Consider the following 18,908-nt stretch of genomic DNA (forward strand, 5'->3'; position numbering starts at 1 on the left):
AGTCCTGGAGTTGGAAGGAATCTCAGTAGGCGTCTATCTCCTTTACACTGAAAAGGTGGTTTTTTAGACCAGAGGCATGACAGGAGCTTGAGAACTGCTAGAAACAAAATCTCAGGCCTCACCCCAGATCTACTGAGTTAGGGTCTGGATTTTAGGGCGATTTCTAGATGACTCTTTAGGCGGGTAAATAATCCACCTGCAATGCAAGAGACACAGGAGATGCAGGTTCCATCTCTGAGTTAGGAAGATCCCCTGGAAAAGAGAATGGCAATCCACCCAGCATTCTTGCCTGGGAAATCCCATGGACAGAGGAGCCTGATGGACTATAGTCCATGGGGTCGCGAAGAGTTGGACATGACTTAGTGACTAAACAACAGCATATGTGTATAAATATATGTATGTGTGTGTGAGTTTGTGTGTGAGTGTATAGATTAATCATGGGAATGACGTCTTTGTCTTGGTTAGAAGCAAGTTCCAGGTGTTGAATTATACGTGATGTGAGCGTGAGCACTACCCTAGGGTAGTACTTTCTTCCATGTCAACAGAAACTTGAGCAGCAATGATCAGACCTCATCTGTGACCACATTCTCACAGATGCAAGGACCTAAAGCTTGGCACCTGAACCACTCCATAAGTGACAGAGCTGGGTCTCCAGTCCTCTCATCTGCTTTCACACCACACTCACCAGCTTCTGTACCCACTTGTTGTTCAGTCACTTTTCCTCTCCAACTCTTTGCAACCCCATGGACAGCAGCATGCCAGGCTTCCCTGTCCATTACCATCGCCAGAGCTTGCTTAAACTCATGTCCATTGAGTCAGTGATGTCATACAACCATCTCATCCTCTATCATCCTCTTCTCCTCCTGCCTTCAATCTTTCCCAGCATCAGGGTCTTGTCCAAGGAGTTGGCTCTTTTCATTAGATGGTCAAAGTATAGGACCTTCAGCTTCAGCATCAGTCCTTCCAATGAATATTCAGGGTTGATTTCCTTTAGGGTGCACTGGTTTGATCTCCTTGATGTCCAAGGGACTCTCAAGAGTCTTCTCCAACACCACAGCTCAAAAGCATCAATTCTTTGGCACTCAGCTTTCTTTATGGTCCAACTCTCATATCCATACATGATTACTGGAAAAACCATAGCTTTGACTAGATGGACCTTTGTCAGCAAAGTAATGTCTCTGATTTTTTTCTGCTTTTTTTCAACACCCACTGCTCCATCCAAAAATATCTTGCTGAAGGCACCAGTAACCACTCAGTCCAGGCAGTCTCCACTTGGCCTTATGCTGGCATTCTGCTTTCCCAGACACAGGTCTGTCCCTGAAAGAGCTTCACAAAGGAAGCTTGGTGGTGTCCCCAGTGGATGCAGGGGTCTGTAGGACCTTCAGTTCAGTTGCTAAGTCGTGTCTGAGTTTTGGAAAACCCATGGACTGCAGCATGTCAGACTTCCTTGTCTATCACCAATTCCTGGAGTTAACTCAAACTCATGTCCATTGAGTCGGTGATGCCATCCAGCCATTTCATCCTCTGTTGTCCCCTTCTCCTCCTGCCTTCAATCTTTCCCAGCATCAGGGTCTTTTCAAATGAGTCTGTTCTTCGCATCAGGTGGCCAAAGTATTGGAGTTTCTGCTTCAACATCAGTCCTTCCAATGAATATTCAGGACTGATTTCCTTTAGGATGGACTGGTTGGATCTCCTTGCAGTCCAAGGGACTCTCAAGAGTCTTCTCCAACACCACAGTTCAAAAGCATCAATTCTTTGGTGCTCAGCTTTCTTTATAGGACCTTCAGTCTTTCTCAAAGCCCCTGGTAACCAAGGGTGCTGGATGACTCTTTTGTTCCCTGCAAATTACAAAGGATTCGGCCAAATACTCCAAGACCCTCCAGAGCCTTTCCCTCGTGTAGAAACTTCAGCCAGAATAAACCAACAGTGAGACAGAGGGAGAAAGGTCACAGCGTTTTTCTGGGACTCCAAATGGGTGCTACAGATTTAGCTCTGATTTTTCCAGCTCTCGCTCTCTAACCGCAACCTCCCTGTCCTTCACTGTTTCCCAAGCCACACCGGCGACGCCAGGAATCTCCTGCTCTGTCCTCTCACCTGGAAGAACTGTTGACCTCCTCTAGGCGACCATACTCAGACATCCCATCCTATATAAAGGCTTTCCGTCAATCCAGCTACCAGCCCATTCCCACACCCTTGACCAGCACCTGGAGCCCCTCCATGTCCCTGCCCTTTGTATTGGATCAAGATGGCACTTAAGATGCATTGCAATGGCCTATTTGGCCTGAATGAAGATTCCTTTCTGGGATGTAGTTTCCAGGGGAGAACTCAGGGCCTGAGTTTACACTTTGTTTTTCCTAATGTCTAGTATGTGGGCACCAAGTGATTTTTAAAAGAGTGGCTGAAAAAGAAAGAACCCAAAGACAAATAAAACAATATTTTGTTGACCCGGGCTCTACTAACATAGAGGCCTGAGTAGCCCTGTTCTTTTCACCCCTGACATCCATGTGAGCTGGTCACAGAAATAAAGAGGCTGCCAGCATTTCAGACCTCAGTTTCATCATCAGGTCCAAATAAATTCCCAATGTCCAGGCAAAAGCAGAGTGTGGTACTCTGACAAGTCATACCAGGCTCACTTATGTAAATATTTTTCTGCACAGTTTAATGTCTCTGAGTTGGGGGTCTGACTTCCAATGTCAGCACAGAGCCCTGGTGGGAGTATAACATTCCCACCAGGCTTCAGTTGAATATTTATGAATATTCTGTAGTAGTTGCCTTCTTTTGTTCCTGGAAGGCTTTTATTGTTTAGAGAGTAATTAATCATATTTTGAGGGAAAATGAAGGAGCCAAGTTCCATGGTGAGGTTTATGATGGCTTTTCCTCCCCAGATGAACTAGATAATAACCTCAGCCAAAGTTTTCTCCCCAAGTTGCTTATCTCCTGTATGAATCTGTACCCATTTCCGTGGGCCAAGATGGGAACCCATGACCACTCAGCCAGCTGAAGAAGAGAGTTCAGGTGTGAGTGTTCTGTGGATTTTGTGAGCCTACTCTTCGGAGTTCATATGTGTGCTAAGTCACTTCAGTCATGTCTGACATTTTTTGACCCCATGGACTGTAGCCCGCCAGGTTCCTCTGTCCGTGGGATTCTCCAGGCAAGAATACTAGAGGGGGTTGCCATATCCTCCTCCAGGGGATCTTCTCAACCCAAGGATCGTACCCGGGTCTCATGTTTCCTGCATTGGCAGGAGGATTCTTTACACTAGTGCCACCTATAATTTCCCTGGTGGCTCAGATGGTAAAGAATCTGCCTGTGATGCAGGAGACCTGGGTTTGACTCCTGGGTCAAGAAGATCCCCTGGAGGAGGAAATGGCAACCCACTCCAGTATTCTTGGCTGGAGAATTCCATGGACAGAGGAGCCTGGTGGGCTACAGTCCGGGGTCCCAAAGAGATAAACCTGAGTACTTTGGAGTTCATGATTTAGGCCAGATGCTGAACCTAGACTTGTATCTCACACTTATTTCTGGTTAGGCTGGTATAGCTCTTCATACATTACCCAACCCCAGAATGAGAACCGTTTATAGAGTTTCAAAGGCTGATATGGGGGAGTTCCCACTCTGTGCATTAGAGCTAGCATTTGGCAGGCATTATCCTGATGCTAGGGAAGATTCAAGGCAAAAAAAAAGGGGATGGCAGAGGATGAGATGTTGGATCCCATCACAGACTCAATGGACATGAGTCTGAGCGAGCTCCAGGAGATGGTGTAGGACAGGGAAGCCTGGTGTGCTGTAGTCCATGGGGTCACAAAGAGTCAGACACAACTGAGTGACTGAACAACAAGAACCACCTATCAAATACATATTAAACAATAGGCTTTTTCTCCATTTGACTGTGTAACATAAAAAAGAGATACTGTATCTGTTTGCTATTGATAATCATTCCTGAATTTAGTGGTTTAAAACAAGGTACATTCATCTTTGTTGTGAGTCTAGTGGTCATGCAGGAGGCTCTTCTTCCTGTCTCTCCAGAGCTCAGTCAAGCGCTGTGATTGGCTCGGGTCACCTGGTACGAGGTTCTGCTGGTCGATGACCAGCTTGGCTGTGCCTCATGCAATCTTCCCATTTCTGCCAAGTTTGGCAAGTCTTGTCCTGAGGCCAACCTGAATAGAGGTTGAACAAAGAGAATAAACAGGCAGGGTGTCTGGAGGTCTAGGCTTGAAAGAATTTCACCTTAATTCTGCTGCATATTTTTGGTATTCTTTTTTATCCTTTTTGTTTTTTACCAGGGCAAATCTCAAAACTGTTCCAGAGTTAAGAAGTAGGGAAATATTTTCTGCTTCCTGGTGTCAGTGGCTGTAAAATCACATTGTAAAGGGGGATCAGGGGGCAGCCCCTGAGTAATCAGTCACAGATGTGTTCTTAGTTGATGACGTGGGAAACCCAGCAAAAAAAGAGATTAGCAAGGGGCTTTCACTTTCAAGGAAGAAAGGCCACGAAAGGCATTGCCTCCGTGGTAGGAAGGACATTATGGTCCCAAGTTCAAACAAGTTGATTACAGACAACTCAGGCAGAGAGTGAGATAAAGAGATGAAGTCACACTCACCGTGATGTCAGCCTGCAATGGTGTGCAGTGAGACGGACGGGAGGAGGGAGGAGAGGCGCACACCCACTTCCTTGGTCTGGATCTCTGCTAACCTGGAGGCGAACCCTGTCCTCTTGCCGAAGGACTGATTATGGTGAAGCCCCGTCAACAGCCTCCTCAATCCCAAACCAGCTCAGACATGGCGTTTCTGATCCCGCCACCTATCGAAGAGGTTATGATAGGGATGGGACAGTTTCTGGTAAGTCCCTGTGTGTGTATGAATCCTCTCCTTTGTCTAGAAGTTCTTCTTTGGGGCTGGCAAAAATATACTCATATACTAATGAAAGTGAAAGTCGCTCAGTCATGTCTGACTCTTTGTGACCCCACAGACTATACAGTCCATGGAATTCTCCAGGCCAGAATACTGGAGTGGGTTGCTGTTCCCTTCTCCAGGGGAATCTCCCCAACCCAGGGATCGAACCGAGGTCTCCAGCATTGTAGGCAGATTCTTTACCAGCTGAGTCACCAGGGAAGCCCAATATACTAATTATATTTTAACAAATGAAAAAAATTCAGTTGGAATTATTTGTAGTTCAAGTGCTGAGCAGAAAGAAAAGCTGAAAATGTTTGACATTTATTCTATGGTTAAGTTGTAAGCAGGAGAGAGGCCTGATCAGCTTTGTAGTTTAGGAAGGGCATTTCTATCTGTAGTGAATGCTCACAGGGGACTTGAGAACACAAACCTGGGTTTTTATTGTATTTCATTAAGCTCACAGAAAACACTTGAGAAATTAATTTAGAAATCCAGTTTAACAGCAGCAAAAATACAAAATACTTAGAAATATATTTCTCAAAATCTATGTAAGATACTTGACTCTGAAAACCTTAACTCGTTGGTAAGAGAAGTGGAAGGAGACTTGAATGAGAGGGAGATGTGCAGTGTTTGTGAATCAGGGAACTCAGCAGCGCTATGATGTCAATTCTCCCCAAATTGCTCCATAGATTCAGTGTTCTCAAGTCCCATCAGATGTTTTATATAGAAATTGAAAGTTGGTTCAAAAATTTATATGGGAATGCAAGGAACCTAGAATAGCCAAAACAATCTTGAAAAAGAAAAAGCAAAGTTGGACTACTCACATCATGATTTCAAAATTTTTCATAAAACTACAGTAATCAAGACCCTGTGGTTTGGGAATAAGGCCGGACCAAAATGGGCTGACAAACCACAGCTGTGAGCCAAAAACAGCCTGCTGCCTGCTGTTGTACAGTTACAAGAGAGACTTTCACATTTTTAAAAGTTTGACAAAATCGAAAGAAGAATGGTATATTGTGACACACAGAAATAACATGAAATTCACCTTTCTGTGTCCATTACGGAAGTTTCAGAACACAGCCATATCCCACACCACATGGAGAGATGTGAGTCTTTGCAACCGAGACCACGTGGCCAGCAAAACCTAAAATACTCTCTGGCTGGCCCTTTACAGAGTAAGTTTATTCATCTTTGGACAAAGAGATCAGAAGAATGCAATAGAGAGCCTCCAGACTGTTGTTGTTGTTCAGCTGCTAAGTCACATCCAACTCGTTGCTACCTCTATGGACTGTAACCCGCCAGGCAACTCTGTCCATGGAGTTCTCCAGACAAGAGTACTGGAGTGGGTTGCCATTTCCTCCTCCAAGGGATCTTCCTGACCCAAGGATCAAACCTGCATCTACTGCATTGCAGGTGGATTCTTCACCACTGAGCTGCCAGGGAAGCCCTAAATATGTTAATACACTGGCTTTTACTAAGAGTTCCCAGGCAATTTGATGGTGAGTTTTCCTAACAACTCCACGTGGAAGCCCTGAGCCTCAGTACCAACCCCACAACCTGCACAAAAATGACCTGAGGTTGATCACAGATTGAACATTACAGTTATTGGAAGAAAACAGAGGCACATATCTTAGTGGCTCTGGGGTAAGCAAATACATTTTCTTTTTTTTGAGAGGACGCAAAAACTTTAATTGTAAGAGAACAAGATGGATAGACTGGTTTTATCATAACTAAAGCTCAAGTGAGGAAGCTATGAAGAAAATGAAAAGACAAGCCACATGTTGGGAGAAAATAATCACGATATAGTATCTAACAAAGAACTTAAATCCAAAATATAGAAAGAACTCCTTTAGATCAATAACGAAAGGGGAAAATAATGAAAAACTCAGTTTTCAGTTTTAAAACTCAGTTTTAAAGATGGATACAGACTTCTATAGCCATGTCACCAGAGAAAATACGTGATTAGTTAACAATCTCATGAAAAGGTGTTCAGCATCTCTGCTGCTGCTGCTGCTAAGTCGCTTCAGTCGTGTCCGACTCTGTGCGACCCCATAGACGGCAGCCCACCAGGCTCCCCTGTCCCTGGGATTCTCCAGGCAAGAACACTGGAGTGGGTTGCCATTTCCTTCTCCAATGCATGAAAGTGAAAAGTCAAAGTGAAGTTGCTCAGTTGTGTCCAACTCTTAGCGACCCCATGGACTACAGGCTACCAGGCTCCTCTGTCCAAGGGATTTTCCAGGCAAGAGTACTGGAGTGGGGTGCCATTGCCTTCTCCAGTCATCAGGAAATTGCAAACCAAACCCACAATGGAATGTGATCACACACCCATTAGAAAAGCTAAAATTAAACACACTGACCACATCTTTCTCCTAACAAAAAGACTTCTCCTCATGATTAAGTCAGTTGAGGCAAAGATGCAATCCTTTTGAAGAAAGCAACATATATATTAATGACTATTGCCAAGAGTTTTGCTCCTGCACAGCTTTTGAAAGATTTAGAAACAGATATGGGTGGATATTTTTCAAGAGAAAGCTTTATGTCTCTAATTCCCAGATCTATTCTCAAATCTGATTCAGTGGACATGAGTCTGAGTAAACTCTGGGAGTTGGTGATGGACAGGGAGGCCTGGCGTGCTGCAGTCCATGGGGTCGCAAAGAGTCAGACATGACTGAGTGACTGAACTGAACTGATTCTCAAATCATAGCCCCAGCCCTGAGTATGAACATTTTGTTTGCTTACATGTCCATGCCTTAAAATGAGTGTATTTATTCTGGTTTGCAGAGTTTGGAAGGAGCGAGTCGGGCCAGTTGGATTTGAAGGTGTGTGGTCCATGCACTCAGACTGGATTCCAAACAGTGTGAGCATTTGGGGAGAGTGACAGGAACTTGTCTTTACTTGTTGGTCACTTATTCCCTGGCTCTGAGCACATGGGTGGGTGGAAGGGAGGCCGAAGGACTGACCACAGGCGCCCCTGTGAGGACATAGCTCAGTGGACTTTCCAAGCATCTACTCGAGGCCAAGGGCCTCTCCAGGGCTGCAGAGCGTGGCCAGCATCTTGTATCAAGAAGACATTCCACATCCTCCTGTCCACTTAAAATATGCGTGCAGTGGGCAGGAACCCATGGCAGGCCATTAAGAGTCTCAAGGAAGTCCCATGCCATACTAATGCTCATATAGCCAGACAGACTTGGGTATCCCCACCTGAGGAGCAGAGAGAGGGCTGGGGAGATGGGATCGAAGGACCAACCCACAGAAAATAGAGGAGAGGATGGAAGGGATGAGACCCAAATTTGCAGGGGCGTCTGGTCCTAGGGAGCTTCCTGCACTTGGACATTGAGGCCCTTTCTGGTTATGAAGTGGAATAACAAGGATCAAATGCTTTCAGGAGACTCCTTCTCTAAGGAGCATTGCTATATTTTTTTTTAGAAAAATTGTCTTTGATGAACTTCTTTAAGGTACAAGCTGAAGATCAGACCTGGCTGCCCCTAACCCCAGAGGCCTGGAGAGGAGTGGCTGGTTCTTGCCAGAGACATGGAAGCAGAAAGATGAGAGAGAAGCAAGGACGTGGTCCTGGGGCATCTCCTTGATGTGTTTATTTCTGGGCCATTAATTAACTTCACAAAGTGCTTGCAGAAAGTGAAAGGTGTGCACGCGTGTACACATTCTCGGGACTTACCTGGTGCAGGGTCTGGACTGGATGGAGGGAAACACAAGGTAAATCTGAAGAGGAAGAACCACCGAGGACGATAGAAATTTTTCAGGGGAAAGAAAATGTGGCAGAGAGCGTGGAGCTCACAGCCGGTGGAATTGAGGTTTGAGTCCCTAACTTCCAAGCCGACCAGCATGCAGTGCCAAGGGACAGCCAGGAGGTGGCGCTGCAGCGCTTCATTTATCCAGGTTCCTCCGAGGTCTGTGCTTTGAGGTCTTTTGTTATGTTTTATTTTGGTGTTTTGTTTGCCATGTGTGTGTGAATTTTGTGTCTGCACTCCAGTATTCTGGCTTGGAGAATCCCATGGACTGTCTAGTCCAAGGGGTCGCAAAGAGTCGCGGACTAGACTGAGCAACTTTCATTTTCACTTTCCTGTCCTTGAACAACCTGTACCCGCCTACCTTCTTTTCAGCTTCTTTTAGGACACTTTTCTTTTTTTCCTTTGAAATTAATCAAAATAAGAAGGGCTGCAAGGAAAGAGTAAGCAAGTGCTAGGTTCAGGAAGGACAGGGTGGTATTGGGAGCAGCTGATCAGGCCCATGCTTGATGGAGACCTGGCGTCTGTGGCCACTGCCCCGCCTGGTCCCTGGGGGTCATCCTGCTGGCAGGAGAGACCTCAGGTGGGTGGAATCCCAGGGTCCAGAGGCTGGTGATGGACAGGTACCCCTTCCCCATGCACACAGCCTTCCTCATCCCTCGTCCCAGGTGGACACACCTGTTTAAAGAGGTCTCCTTTCAAGACGATATAAAAATCCACCTTCTCCTGAGGAGTTCTCCAGTCACTTTCTCATTGAGATCTTCAGGCAAGAGGTTTGTTCTTAACCCTGATAATGACTTCTCCCCATAGACCCCCTTCTTCCTTAAGAGACTGAGAGGGACCCCAAAGACACAGCCACTCAGTGGGATCTCACCCCTGGTCTGCCAGTCGTCTGGGGTCTGCCAGTCGTCACTCAACACCCCCATCCTCAGTAAGCCCTCGCCCCCAGGATGTGAGGATAAGAGCAAAATGCAGCAGGCTTTGCTGTCTCCCTTTGAAAGGGTTTTCAACCACATTTAACCCTTTGAAGTAGGCTTTGCCAGCCCATCTTCTCTGCCCCTTAATGCCTCGGACACCCGATGCTCTGTCTCTGAACTTCAGGTTCCACCTCTGTTCTCCATCAAGTGTGAACAAGAGTACAAACCCCCTAAAGGTCCCATTCATTGACATAAACATGTAAATGTTAACCGGGTTTAGTTATTGCACTGATCAGCCTTGTGTCTTGGGATTTCACCTGATTACTCACCCGCCTGGACGACAAGGAGATCTATTTAAAACTTTAATGAAGGGACCTAAGATTTTTCATTCTACTGCTAGAACCTACTCCTAATATGGCGTCAGAAACATTGGCTCACCTGTCTTAAGGATGAGATGTTTGAGTCGTGACGCAAGCTCTTTGTTTCACAAGTAAAAAGACCTCCTTGCGTAGCCAGGAGAGTGATTCCAGGTCTCCCTCGTTCACTCTGAACGGCTCCGTTGAGTCTGGGTGCAGATGCAGTGTGTTGGCTTATTGCCAGCTGGACATTAGCAGGAGAAAGTCAGAGGACCCCACGTTCCGCTGCTGCATTGAAACCATTGACCCACTGTGTCTGGGGCCTCACTTCATGACTTTGGCCACCATTTCTTCACTTGAAATCAAGACTACCCCTTCATAAAACACCTCTGAAGGCTGTTGAGAAGACCAAACAGAGATGGGGGATTGTGAGAATACTTCTAAAACTACAGCGAGCTCTGTAGCTGGAGCTGCTAATAGTGGGTCATTTAATGTTCAGCCTGTTGAGAACCTTTGTATCCTGGTCGTGTGCCAGGGCGCCTGGCAGGAAGCAGCCTGCGATGGAGCCTTAGGAACGGACAAGGCGTGTTTTCCTCCCTCAACCCACTTCTGTGGAGCCCCTTGAACTTGAAAAATTTGAAGACCATTTATTTATTTTAAAAAAAGTGATTGGGCAGGGATTAAAGTTCTGTTTCCCAGAGGTAATTCCACCAAACAGGAGTGTGATTTCATTTTAAAGCTTTAAAAAAAAAAGCATATTGATGACTCTCTCTGGGCTTCATTTTTCTAAATAAGTTGGTTTATTTGCCTTGAAAATCTCAATGAGTAGTGCCGTGAACTTCTTTCTAGCTACCAAAGTGAGTGTTTTCCCTATTTTTATCTCAGTGTTGTACTGATTTGAAAGAGTGCTGAGCCCATGAAATTATTTGTGATTTTTCAACTTTGGGAACATTCCTGGCCCTCTTCTGACACACGGCAGTCTAGAACATATACAAAGTTGGTGCTATTAATGTTTCCTAGTTGTTGTCCACTGACTAGGCGTCTTTCAGGTTGGTTTGTTTTACTCTTTTGCCATGTCATGAAACACGTGGGATCTAAGTTCCCCGACCAGGGATTGAACCCATGCCTCCTGCATTGAAAGCCCAGAGTCCTAACCAATGTACTGCCAGGGAAGTCTCAAGACATCTTTAATATAGGTATTGTCCCTTCTTCATTTTTAAGAATCATTCCCCATTTATGTTTTCCTTCTATCTGTGTGCACAAATTTGCCATTTTTCTCACAATTTCATTTTGAGTTACCTTTTCTTTCCCCCGCATCATAATTATGACTGTTTTTGTATCACTACCTTGGAAGCTCACCTTTCTTGCATTTATAAGGCCCAGTGAGGTTTGTTATACATTTATAAAGCGCTTCAAATCTGAGCACCTCACCACAGCCACACCTGCAATATGCAGCAGAGTGGAGGGAATTTTGTCCTAGAACATAACTCTCATCCAGTCTCAGAAAGGTCTTAAGTTGTAAGCGGAAAAAGTTTTACACTCTTGCTCAATCTTATTTCGTTAAGAATTTTAAGTCAAGAATGGAATTTTAATTTTATCAAAAGCTCTTCCAAACTTATAGAAAAGATAATAAGCATTTTTTTCCTTTTGGTCTATTTAAACGGAAGATTGTGTGGCTGTTATTGTTCAGTCACTCAGTCGTGTCCGACTCTCTGTGACCCCATGGACTGCAACATGCCAGGTTCCCCTGTACTTCACTATCTCCCGGAGTTTGCTCAAATTCACATCCATTGAGTCAGTGATGCCATCCAACCATCTCATCCTCTGTCACCGCCTTCCCATCTACCCTCAAACTTTCCCAGCATCAGGGTCTTTCCCAATGAGTCGGATCTTGGCATCAGGTGGCCAAAGTATTGGAATTTCAGCATCAGTCTTTACAATGAATATTCAAGGTTGATTTCCTTTAGGATTGACTGGCTTGATCTTGAAGTCCAGGGGAATCTTAAGAGTCTTCTCCAGCACCACATATCAAAAGCATCAATTCTTTTCTGCTCAGCATTCTTTATAGTCCAACTCTCACATCTGTACATGACTACTGGGAAAACCATAGCTTTGACTCTACGGACCTTTGTTGGCATCTAGACAATACACTGTCTAGATTGTCATAGCTTTCCTTCCAAGGAACAAGAGTCTTGTAATTTCCTGGCTGCAGTCACTGTCCAAAGTGACTTGGGAGCCCAAGAAAATAAAATCTGTCACTGTTTCTACTTTTTTCCCATCTATTTGCCATAAATTGATGGGACCAGATACCACAATCCTAGTTCTTTGAATGTTGAGTTTTAAGCCAGCATTTTTACTTTCCTCTTTCACCCTCATCAAGAGGCTCTTTAGTTCCTCTTCGCTTTCTGCATTAAAGTGGTATCATCTGCTTATCTGAGGTTGTTGATATTTCTCCCAGCAATCTTAATTCCAGTTTGTGAGTCATCCAGCCAGGCATTTCGCATGATGTACTCTGCATGTAAGTTAAATAAGCAAGGTGACAATAGATAGCCTTGGCCTACTCCTTTCCCAGTTTGGAACTAGTCTGTTGTTGCATGTCTCGTTCTAACTGTTGCTTCTTAACTCACATACAGGTTTCTCAGGAGACAGATAAGGTGATCTGGACATTCCCATCTCTAAGAATTTTCCACAGTTTGTTGTGATCCACACAGTAAAAGGCTTTAGTGTAGTTAATGAAGCAGAAGTAGATGTTTTCTGGAATTGCCTTGCTTTCTCTATGATCCAACAAATGTTGGCCATTTGATCTCTGGTTCTTCTGCATTTTCTAAATCCAGCTTGTACAGCCGGAAGTTCTCAGTTCATGTACTGCTGAAGCCTAGCTTGCAGGATTTTGAGCATTACTCTGTTAGCATGTGAAATGAGCGCAATTGTATAGTAGTTTGAACATTCTTTGTCATTTCCTTTCTATGGGATTGGAATGAAACTTGACTTTTTCCAGTCCTGTGGTCACTGCTAATTTTTCCAAAATTGCTGGCATGTTGCGTGCAGCCCTGTAACAGCATCTTCTTTTAGGATTTGAAATAGCTCAACTGGAATTCTATCACCTCCACTAGCTTTGTTCATAGTGATGTTTCCTAAGGCCCACTTGACTTCACATTCCAGGATGTCTGGCTCTAGATGAGTCACCATACCACTGCGGTTATCCAGGTCATTAAGTCATTAACTTTTTTTGTATAGTTCTTTTGTATAGTCTTGCCACCTCTTCTTAATCTCTTCTGCTTCTGTTAAGTCCTTGCCGTTTTTGTCCTTTATCATGCCCATCTTTCATGAAACATTCCCTTGATAGCTCCGACTTTCTTGAAGAGATCTCTAGTCTTTCCCATCGTATTATTTCCTTCTATTTCTTTGTGTTGTTCACTTAAAAAGGCTTTCTTTTCTCTCCTTGCCCTTCTCTGGAACTCTGCATTCAGTTGCCTATCATTCCCTTTCTCCCTTGTCTTCCACTTCTCTTCTTCCTTAGCTGTTTGTAAAGCCTCCTCAGAAGCTTAGCAAGTATAATGAGCAGCTTTACTCATGGAGGTGTGATGGGTGACGCACTTTTCTAGTGGTTTCTCTAGTTCTTTGGAAGTTGTTTATGTAAATACTTCCGTACAAAGGCGACTGTCAGTGTGACTCACACTGTTCGCTGCCGTTGCTCTCGTAACTCTGCTGGTTCTTCAGCTCCTGGCGCTCCTGTTCACGCCTGGGCTGCAGTTATTTCAGTGTTTCAGTGATTCGACCTCTGCTGCTGCTGCTGCTGTGTGTATGTCTTCCAGTGCAACTGCTTCTCCCCATGTTATTACCATACCGGTGTTATCACCTCTACCGCTGTTTGGGATTTCAATGATTTCGGAGCATTTTAGAGTAAAAGAACCTCCAGGACAAGAAGCCAGAGGTCAAGGCGTGATTCTAGTTTGGCCACAAATCCGGAGAAGCTCGCGCACCGTCTGAATAGATTTCTCCACCTGACAAATGCGGTGCCACCTTTTTCCAAGTCCCCTCAGAGAGTCACCCTGAGATTCAAATGAGGTAATGCTCTGCAAAGGCGCTGAGCCCTGAGAGGTTACTTGGGAAGTTCTGATGTCCTGACTTCGTTCTTCATTTGTCCCAGAAAGACTCAGCCCTGTGTGTGTATGTGTCATGTGTTGTGTGTGTGTGTTATGTGTGTGTGTGTGTTGTGTGTATATATGTTGTGTGTGTATGTGTTGTGTGTGTGTGTGTTGTGTGTGTGTGTGTGATGTGTGTATGTATGTTGTGTGTGTGTTGTAGTGTGTTATGTGTGTGTTGTGTGTGTATATGGTGTGTGTGTATATGTTGTGTGTGTATATGTTGTGTGTGTGTGTGTGTGCGTTTGTATAAGAGCACAGGACCCAGTGCCTCAGTTTCCACATTTAGTCGCAGGTTGATTCTGGAACCACGTCGATTCTACGCCGTTCCCAGAGAGAAGGAAGATGCTCAGGGGACACGATAAGTAACTTTGCCCTTCAGATGCGGAAACTCACATTTCTAGCATTTCTTCTCCTTCCAAGCTAAATGTATGTGCCCATAGATATAATAATCTAGTTTAAGGTATCAAGGTTTATTATCTCCTAATGAGGCCAGAAAGAGTGCTGCTGTCGAGGTTCCCAGAGACTAGCCTACACGGCAGGATGAGGCTTTTCTGGAAGAAAGAACCCCGTGGGGATTTCACTGGGGCTGGAAGTTCCAAGGTCACAGACAAGCCTGTTGCATCTCAGAGAAAGATGCACTTAAAAAGCCTCCAGAATTCAAGCTGTGGCACATAGAATGGGTGAGTAACAAGGTCTATAGTCTATATATATACAGTAACAAGGTTTATAGTACAGGGAACTGGAGTCAGAATCTTGTGATAAACCTAATGGAAAAGAAGATAAAAAGAATGTATATATATGCATGTATAAGTGAGTCACTTTGCAATACAGCAGAAATTGGCACAACATTGTAAATCAACTAAACTTCAATTTTAAAAAATAATGAAAAAATTAAAAGCCCCCCAGGCCTTCCAAGCAGCAGGATAGGCGTGGTCTCAAGTCTGTGCCCTTCAGTGGCGGGATGTGATGTCATGCACAAGTTAGGCCCTCCAGGCCTTGCAGGATCCCTCCTACTTGAGCTGCTCCGGCACCCTCAGTCCCTCTCTGAACGTCCATCAGTGGTATTTGTTCAAAGAGACCAGGCAGGCAGGCAAAGGTGTTTGAAACAGCGCGTGCTCACAGTAAACACTCAAGGGATGTTCTGATTACAATGAGGATCGCGATCTGTACCCTGCAAGGTCCACAGCTATAAAAGGGAGTGACCATATGCCTGCATATTTTGGGTGTTTTGTGAAATGTTCCCATTTCCCCTTAGGTGTTCTGTTAGGAGAGATAAGGACTGAGCACCAGAAGAGAAGATGATGAACCTGGAGCTGACAAGAACCAGACAGAGCACTGGAATTTTGGAGGACTGATCAAGAGAGAGCTGAACAGCTTTCATTTCACATAGACACTGACACAGGTGTGTGTACACAATCACACGCGCACGCACACACACACACACACACACAGTGTGATGGCTATCGTACTGAAGATGAAAGGTGAGCAGTTTCTGTACCTGGCTTGGATGAGAAGCCTGCTGGTTTCTGGAACAGCCATGCTCTCTCACAGAGCCAGGCTTCCCTGACTGCTGGCTGGGCCAGAGGAGCCTCGACTGGAGCTGGAGTCTGTGTGGGTGATGCTGGGTCACCTGCTTTGATGGTCTAGTCAAGGGAAGTGATCTAAGATGGCAGAGTTCAGAGAAGCCAGACCAGACGGGCAGATGGACTGTCCAGGCTGTCTGCGGTTGTAAGGATCAGAGTCCGCTGGGGTGGAGGCGAGGTGAGCTAAAGAGAGTTGAAAGCACGAAGTGCAGGTGGGAGAACCCACCTGGGGAAACTGTGAGCTCTGGTAGACGTTGCGAAGCCAGGTTTTTACCAGGAGCCCAGACATTGTGCAGGGTTTTGCACAATGGAAGGTGGTTCATGACCTCATGAGCAGTCTGGATACAGGCTAGGAGGCCACACAGACCAAAGTGAGAGGGAAGAGGCAAGGCTGGCTGGGGGAGGTGCCTTCCCCCTGAGTCTGAGGCCACCCGCTCCCCCTGCAGGCCCTGGAGCACAGGTCCGTGCAGCCCTGCCCAGGCAGGAACACCCTGGATCCACAAGGGTGACTCTGGAAAACTGATGAAGAACTAGGTACGGGTGCCTGAGGGCTCCCTTGTGAAAGGAGAAAACAGGCAATAAGATGGAAGAGAGAGAACTTTATCATGACTCATAAGCTCCTGGGTCACTTGAAAACCTTTCTTAGGGTTCACCTGCTTTAAATGATGGCTTCCCTGGTGGCTCAGACAGTAAAGTGTCTGCCTGCAATGCGAGCAGACCCAGGTTTGATCCCTTGGTCAGGAAGATCCCCTAAAAGATGATGGTGTTTCACAGCTCAGCAATCCACAGGTTGAACTTTTTAGGTATTATAATATTTGCCCATCAAATTCCACACAAAAGATTAGAGCCTCGAGATAAATGATGCCTGGCCTTTTGCGGCTCACAACGTGGGGAGCCCAGGTGTGACTGACTGCAGACTTTGTTCTTTTCCTCGGGAACCCTTGACTGACTGCACACCATGTATCCAGGCTTCCAGTCTCAGCAGCAGGTTGGTTCCTTTTTGAAAGTCCTTCATGGCGCTGTGTTTATTTAACTGTCGCCTGCGGGCGGCCTGGGCCCTGGTTGGGTGCGCATGCACACATACAAGACAGGTGTGTATTTGTGAGTGTGTGAGGTTTGGCTGAGCAAGCTCTGGACGCAACCTAAGTGAGCCAGGGACCATTCGCACCCGGCCAGCGACATTGTTTGAGCGCTTTATGATGCATGTGGCTGAGGCGGGGTTCTGTCATACGACAATGGTGCGTGATTCCCCTTCATTAAGCCCTGGAAACATCTGCCTCTCTCCAGCCTGTGTACAGGTCTCATTGTATGAGATATTGGTTAGTGATCACAGAGTCATTGGCTGTAACACTTGTGCTCCTCTTTGTGATTAAGCCTGGTGTCTGGGTTCATGAGCAGGTGACTGTGTGTGTACACAAGGGTGAAATGTGGGAGTCCTCGAGAGAAACCCCAAAGCACACAAGCAGTAGAATGCTCCACTGACACCCCTGGGCTTGCACTATCTTATTACTAGTCCAGTGGACTCAGCATCATTATCGTCATTTCCTTGGGTGGGCACTGGGTCTGGCCTTGTGAGATGTCCTGTCCAGATGCATAAAAGTGCATGCACACGGGGGTCAGTCTGCAGACCTGCACTGTCGCGCTGACTGCTGTGTTGTGTGCCGTGTGCTCAGTCACTTCCACTGTATCCGACTCTGTGCGATTCTACATACCTTAGCCTATTAAGATTCTCTGTCCATGCAATTCTCCAGGCAAGAATACTGCAGTGGGTTGCCATTTCCTTCTCCAGGGGATCTTCCTGACCCAGGAATTGAACCTGTGTCTGTTAAGTCTCCTGTATTGGCAGGCAGGTTCTTTACCACTAGCACCACCTGGGAAGCTCATGATCTCCTTTATACCAAAGCTGTTGATTGCCTGCCCTGGGATGCTGAGAAAATAGTGACTTTTGATAACTGCACGTCTGATTCTCCAGGAGCCCTAAACCCTTCCCTTGCTGGAGACAAACAATGGGAAGAGTCTCATAGCTAAACTGTGACTACCAAGCTCCCGAGCTGACCAGTGTGATTTTTTTTTTTAATTTTTTTTTAATGGAAGTATTAAGGATATAGTCCAACAAAGGTCCATATAGTCAAAGCTATGGTTTTCTCAGTCATAGTGTACAGACATGAGAGTTGGACCATAAAGAAGGCTGGGCATTCAAGAATTGATACTTTCGGACTGTGGTATTGGAGAAGACTCTTGAGAGTCCATTGGACAGCAAGGAAATCAAACCAGTCAATCCTAAAGGAAATAAACCCTGAATATTCATTGTAAGGACTGATGATAAAGCTGAAGCTCCAGTACTTTGGCCACCTGATGTGAAGAACTGACTCATTGGGAAAGACCCTGATTCTAGGAAAGATTGAGGGTAAGAGGAGAAGGGGGTGACAGAGAAAGAGATGGTTAGATAACATCACCAATTCAATGGACTTGAGTTTGCGCAAACTCTGTGAGATAGTGAAGGACAGAAAAGCCTGGCATGCTGCAGCCCATGGGTCAAAAAGAGTTGGACACAACTTAGAGACTGAGCAACATAGGTATAGTTGTTTAACAGTGTTGTATTAATTTCAGATGTAGAACACAGTGATTCAGTTATACATGTATATACATATCTATTCTTTTTCAACTTCTTTTCTCTTATAGATCGTTACAAAATATTATCATACTAAGTGAAGTAAGTCAGAGAAAGACAAATACTATACGATATCAGTTATATGTGGATGGGGTTCCCAGGTGGCGCTAGTGGTGAAGAATCCACCTGCCAATGCAGGAGACTTAAGAGGCATGGGTTCAATCCTCGGATTGGGAAGATCCCCTGGAGGAGGGCATGGCAACTCATCCTAGTATTCTTGCCCAGAGAATCCCATGGACAGAGGAGCCTGGTGGGCTACAGTCCATAGGGTCACAGTTGGACATGACTGAAGAGACTTAGCCTGCACATCAGGTTACATGTGGGATCTAAAAAATTGATACAAGTGAGCTTATTTACAAAACAGACCCACGTGCATAGAAAATTAGCTTATGGTTACCAAAAGGGAAAGGTTGGGGGGAGGGATAAATTAAGAAGTTGGGATTAACACATACACACTACTCCAATACTTTGGCCACCTCATGCGAAGAGTTGACTCATTGGAAAAGACGCTGATGCTGGGAGGGATTGGGGGCAGGAGAAGAAGGGGATGACAGAGGATGAGATGGCTGGATGGCATCACTGACTAGATGGACAT

Source organism: Bison bison, unplaced genomic scaffold (genome assembly GCF_000754665.1).
Source record: "Bison bison bison isolate TAMUID 2011002044 unplaced genomic scaffold, Bison_UMD1.0 scf7180017864307, whole genome shotgun sequence".
Classification (NCBI taxonomy): Eukaryota; Metazoa; Chordata; class Mammalia; order Artiodactyla; family Bovidae; genus Bison; species Bison bison.